The 6,161-nt window shown below is 45.4% G+C and overlaps 1 pseudogene; it reads left to right on the top strand.

Moving 5' to 3' along the window:
- Positions 1 to 1,494: 1,494 nt before the first annotated feature.
- LOC149565430 (uncharacterized) lies at positions 1,495 to 5,886 on the top strand (annotated as a pseudogene).
- Positions 5,887 to 6,161: the final 275 nt, after the last annotated feature.

The raw sequence follows: 6,161 nt of genomic DNA, 5'->3' as shown, positions 1-6,161 counted from the left end.
ATGCGACAGGGTGACAGTGGTGTCGGCGTCGAGGACGTCGCCTGTTTTTAAGTGGGGGAGGATGTAAGGGGCTGGTGATTCGCGATATGAGACCTTGAGGCCGGATGGGCCTGTGCTGCAAAGCTGGGTGCACACAGGTGTGGTGTAGGCAGACGTGGGTCTTGCCGAGGTGTAAATGGGACTATGTCGTGTGCTGGGCAGACATGGTTGTGGTGTAGGATCTTGTCCGGGACATGATCCGAGGTGTAGCTTGGGACTGTGTTGCGAGAGGTTTCCCTCCAACATAGTTGTGGTGTAGGCATGGTGTTGGATCCGGGCCGAGGTGTGATCTTGGGGCTGTGCTACGAGATGTTCCCTCTAGCATAGTTGTGGTGTAGGCGAGGCGTGGAGCCGAGCTGAGGTGTATCCGCGGAGGGTAAGTGCCGGTGTGCATGACGGATGGCTTGGAGAGTCCATCTCCCTCGAGAGGGTCGAAGTAGAGTAGTCCCTCCCTCTGGTCTCCGGGAGACAGAGGTGACGCGAAGTCTTTAGGGGCAATGAAGTGTTGCTCCGCCGTTACGCAACGTGGTGAGGTTTGGCATTATGACAAAGGTCCCTGTCTCAGTGTAGCAAAGAAGCTGGATCAATGTTGACAGCTCTGGGGGTTGTTCGGTGTCCGAAAGCTAGGGAAGCGGTTTTCCTAGTCCTGCGGTAGGAGGCAATATGGTTTGTCCGAGTAGGAGCATTGTGGGCTTGAGGTTAGCTGTGTGGGAATGGTGTCATTGCGCTGGATGGCTAAGTGGTGCGGTATCGGTTGGGTGTGGCCTTGGGCGCACATCCTGGGTGCTTGGTTGCATGGGTTTGCATTGAGGTAGGATCTCAGAGACCGTGGTGGTCAAGTATGGCAAGCGGGATGTAGTGTCCCGGAATGATGCCAAGGAGATGCCAAGTCAAGTGGGCAGATCGTGTTAAGTATCCGAAGAGGTAGTCGGTGGGCATGGCTCAAGGAGGTGAGTCATGATGGAAGGCTAGGAACCAAGGCTTGTGCTGCATGAGTGAAACGAGTGAAGCAGATGGGTGGAAGTGGTTCAGAGGTGAAGCTATGGAGTGTTCACCGAGTTGGTCCAACCGGCCAGCGTCCCACAGGGTGGGCGGATCATGGAGCTAGGGTGTGGAACTCAAGTAGGTTGTGCAACGCAAAGGGGATCCGTGGATTGAGCATGAGACGGCGTGGATGCATGAGGAGGTTGGTTTGAGTGCACCGGGTGTACGAGGACCTGAGGGTCACCAACAAGGGCATGTAGACATAGACTGGGGTGTCGAAGCAGTTGGGGCTCATGGTGGGGATCCAGAGTTGGCTAAGGTTGTCGGTTGTTCCGTGGGGAGCAAGGGTTGGGCTTCCGTGGGCTCTGTGGGGAGCTAGGGAGACCAACAAGTGATGGAGTGCCGTGGAGGCATGTTCATGTTAAGGATTGGACTGGAGGACTCTATGAAGTTCAGAGAGGTGCCATAAGGATGTCGAGTATACCGTGCGGGTGTGCGTATGAGCCAGGAAGTTCAGAGAGGTACCGTGGAGGTATCGAGTATGCACTGGGTGTATGCGTGTTGAGCTAGAAGGTTCAGAGAGAGGTCAAGATGGTGTTGAGTATGCTTTGGAAGCATATGCATGAGCTAGGGAGAACTCTTGGGGGTCCAAGTCAGCCAGTGTGGATGCAGTGTTCAGCGAGGGAATCTAGGAGGTTCTCGATGCAAGGTTGCAGTGGTGTAGCGTTGGACTCAGGGAGTCAAGTGAGTTGAACATGTGGAGCTCTGGGAGCTCGGTGCATTCCCAAGAAGTGGCAAGATGATCATGGAGGATCATGATGTAGTCAAGAGACTCGTGGGAGTTGAGATCACCTATGTGGCCGATGTCGGAGTAAGGTGGGCTTATGGGAGTCGCCGAGGCGAAGATATCAAAAGGGCTAAGTAGGGGTTCAGCGCTGAGGTTGAACAGGGGTAGAGCCAGAGGCTCGAGGATGGGTGCGTGGGGCACCTAAGGAAAAGAACCAGGAGTAGGATGGTTCGGCATGCGCTTTTATTCCGCGGGAGTGTATGTTTAGGCAGTCAGATGCGTGGGCATTTGATGAAGACAGGGAGGCGTAGTCTGGGTGAACGAAAATGGTCGCATCTTATGGTGGATCAGAAGTAGGGATCGCCAGTGCCGCGCGTGGTTTGGAGATTCTCAAGGAGAAGGCTTAACCTGGGCATAAGCATAAAATCCAGCCCCGTGACACTCAAATACAGGAGATTGGTAGGTATAATACCCCCTCACTTAGGCAACCTCTCCTTCCTCACAATACTTGACCTCTCCCATAATTATTTCTATGCCCACATTCTCCAAGAGATTGGTAAACTGCAAAAGTTGTACATTAAGCTCTATGAAAATAGCTTGCAAGGTTCAATTCCAGTAGGTCTCTGAGCTTGCGCAAATCTCTTGGAACTTTGATTAGACAATAATTTGTTGACAGGAGGCATTCCACCAGATTTGAGTTCCTTGCATAACTTGAAGAAACTCAACATCTCTTTCAATAAATTGAGTGATATCGTTCCTCAAGGTTTGGCGAATTTCACTGCACTAAATAGACTAGATCTATCATCTTGGGCACAATCTTTTAACAGGCAATATCCCCTGGTCGATCAGTAACTGCACTAAATTGCGTTTCTTATCTCTATCCTGGAATTTGCTTGAAGTATCAACTCCATCTGAGATATTTATAGCATTGACTAGATTACAATATCTATCTATGCGATCCAACAAACTTAACGGTACCATCTCCATGGAGATTGGCGAATTCCAAAGACTGTGGGTGATTGAATTTTCTAGCAATACTCTTACAGGTACCATTCCCGGAGCCCTGGGGAACTGTTCATCTCTGGAGAAGCTTTGTTTGGCTTCCAATTCATTGTATGGCACCGTTCCAACAGAATTGGGTTCCCTTACCCAACGGTGGGAATTGTGGCTCAATAATAATACCCTTGGAGGATCAATTTATTTTGTTATGAACTATACTGAATTGCAGAACTTGGCGCTAGGGGCCAACAAGTTTAAAGGTACAATTCTGGATGCTATAGGGTATAAGCTACCTAAATTGCTAGTGATAGAGTTTCTATTAAATCGGCTGAGTGGCAACATCCAAAAATCTATAGGAAATTGTTCCGCACTCTATTTTATTTCATTAGATTCCAACAAGTTGAGCGGAGAAATACCTCAAGAATTTGCGACGCTGACTCGTCTACAAATACTTGGTCTTGGTGATAATAGCTTCGAGGGAAATATATTTCCGCTTCTGTTAAACTGTACATAATTGCAACGGCTTTTTCTCTCAATAAATAGGTTTGGGGGCTCCATTCTTGTAGATATTGGCAACAAGCTCCCAAATTTATGACTTTTTGGCACTTCATTGAATCAATTTCGTGGGGGCATCCCAAAGTCTTTGGGGAATTTTTCTCAGCTCTCACTTCTTAGTCTCCCAGGAAATCCGCTAAGTGGTGTGGTGCCTCAAGAATTGGGAATGCTAAATTCTCTGCAAAGCCTATTCCTTGGAGATAATAGGCTGTCGGATGGACCCTATGCTACAATGTGTGTTTTAGATATTCTTTCAAACTGCTCCATGCTTGAATTGTTGCATCTAGGGGACAACAATTTCAGTGGCACTTTGTCAAGAGGCAGTGAAAAGCTCTCTCCCAGGTTATCACGATTGTATTTGAATGGGAATAAAATCAGTGGAAACATACCATAACAGATTGGTAATCTTACACAGTTGACCATTTTCATAATAGAGTAACTGGCCAAGTTCCCGGTGCATTGGGCCATCTAAAGAATCTACAATTCTTGGCTTTGAGCTCCAACAAATTGCAAGGCACTATTCTGTCAAGGTTTAACATGCTGCTAAACCTAGTATATCTATCTCTCGACCAAAATCGTATCTATGGAGACATTCCTTCATATTTGGGTGATCTGCGACAGCTGAGGTGACTTGACTTGAGTCATAGCGAGCTTAGAAGAAGGATACCAAACACCATTGGGCAATGTTTCCGCCTGGAGATAATAGACCTCTCATACAACAACCTCACCGGAAATATCCCTTTGGAGACCTCAATCCTCCATTCGTTGGCCTTTTATCTCAATTTTTCATACAACTGGTTGAAACCATAGATATCATAATTAATGAACTGTCGGGACCTATCCCTAGCGATATTGGCAGTTGCTCGGGACTAAAATACTTGAACCTTGCCAAAAACAAATTGGAGGGAATGGTGCCAACATCAATAGGGCAGCTCAAGAATCTAGAAAGTATTGACATATCTTTCAATGAGTTTTTTGGGCCAGTGCCACATTCTATTGCAAATCTCACCATGCTCTGGCATTTAAATTTCTCATTCAACGAATTGAATGGATCAATCCCAAATGAAGGAGCTTTTAGAAACCTAAGCCCAACATCATTTTTGGCGAATCCAGGATTATGTGCAGCCTCAGGCTGGTTGAATTTACCAAATTGCACAAGCTCAGCCAAAAATCATGATGCATTCAGTAGAAACATTGTCGTGGGTGTTTCAATTGGTAGAGTCTTTGCATTGTGTTGCATTTTATGGGCATCTTTCATTTTCTACAGAAGAATCAAAAGATTACCACTCTCAAATAGTTTGTTAGGGGAAAGTTTCATGCAAATATCTAGTCAGGAACTTCACAAAGCAACCCAAGGATTTAGTGTTGCTAATTTACTAGGCAATGGTAGCTTTGGGTCAGTCTACAAAGGACTCTTGTCTGACAATAAATCGGTGGCTATCAAGGTATTCGGTAAAGACCCTCAAAATTCATACAAGGGCTTCGTTAGGGAATGCAGAGCGCTGAGCAAAATCAGGCATTGAAATCTTGTAAAAGTGTTGTCCTCGTCTTCCGCTGGAGATTTAAGGGCTCTGGTACTAGAGTTTATGACATACGGGAGCCTCGAACAACACCTCCACATTGACGAAACTGGAATTTATGACTTGAGTTTGAAAATGAGGGTGAAAATTGCACTTGATGTGGCACATGGGATGGCATATTGACACCAAGATTGCTCCCCCCTGGTTGTTCATTGCAACTTGAAACCCAGAAATGTGTTAATGGACAAAAGCGTGACATCGCATGTGGATGACTTTGGAATTTCTCGTCTACTGACATCCTCTATTTCTGCAACTGCAAGTAGCAGCGCATCTAGACCGAAGGGAACAGTAGGGTATCTTGCTCCAGGTAAAAACCCAAGTCCAACATTTTTCCAATTTTAATGTTTGCATTGGCTATTTCTTTCCCCCATATATTAGTTGTCTTCTCAAGAATAAAATCACCTTCTCAATGTTGCAAGAATATGGAGTGGGAGGAGAAGTGAGTACCAAGGGAGATGTTTACAGTTTTGGAATGCTCATCCTTGAAATGGTGACTTAAAAGAGGCCTACTAACAATATGTTCTCTGGAGACAACACTTTACCGAGATGGGTGAGAAGAGCATTTCCTGAGCAGTGGAGGAAGTGGTGGACAGAGAGTTGTTGGCTGATCAACAAATTGTAGGCGAGTCGAGCGGTAGTGTTGCACCTAAAACCACTGGTGAGGAATTTGAATCTTCTGAGCATGGTAATTAGCTGCTTAGTTTAATTGGAATAGGAGTGCAATGCACAATGGAAAATCCAGCGGACAGACCAACAATGAGAGAGGTGGAGAGTATGCTAGAGAAAGTGGTGTATGGAAGGGCATATGGCAACTTAACTGAGCATTTATCTGTGCAGAATCTGTTAAGCGTAGACAATAAAGTGAGTCATCCAAATGGCATCACAGATGAAAGCGCGAGTAGTTTTTTTTTTTCCGCAAAAAGAAGGGTAAAAATTTATTAAGACAGAAAGGAATACAAGCACGAGCAGTTGAGCATAGTACAAGTTTCTTTTATAAATGGAACTCTGCTTAGAATCTATTAAAATAGATATGAAAGTACTGGCAGTCAAGCAGAGTTAATTAAGCGTAGGTAATAATTTTAACATTATTTTTTATTTTGGTTGCTCAAATTCTTCTGAGTAGAAGCAATCACTCTTATGCATAAGGAACTTTACATTCAAAACTAAAAACCCAGACCCAAAAACACAATAGTCGTACTATTTATTTATAGATGAAT

The sequence above is a fragment of the Cupressus sempervirens genome, chromosome 3, assembly GCF_028749045.1.
Source record: "Cupressus sempervirens isolate cs-2001-9-10 chromosome 3, ASM2874904v1, whole genome shotgun sequence".
Taxonomy (NCBI): Eukaryota; Viridiplantae; Streptophyta; class Pinopsida; order Cupressales; family Cupressaceae; genus Cupressus; species Cupressus sempervirens.
The sequence above is the reverse complement of the archived record's forward strand: the minus strand, read 5'-3'. Positions and strand labels throughout refer to the sequence as shown.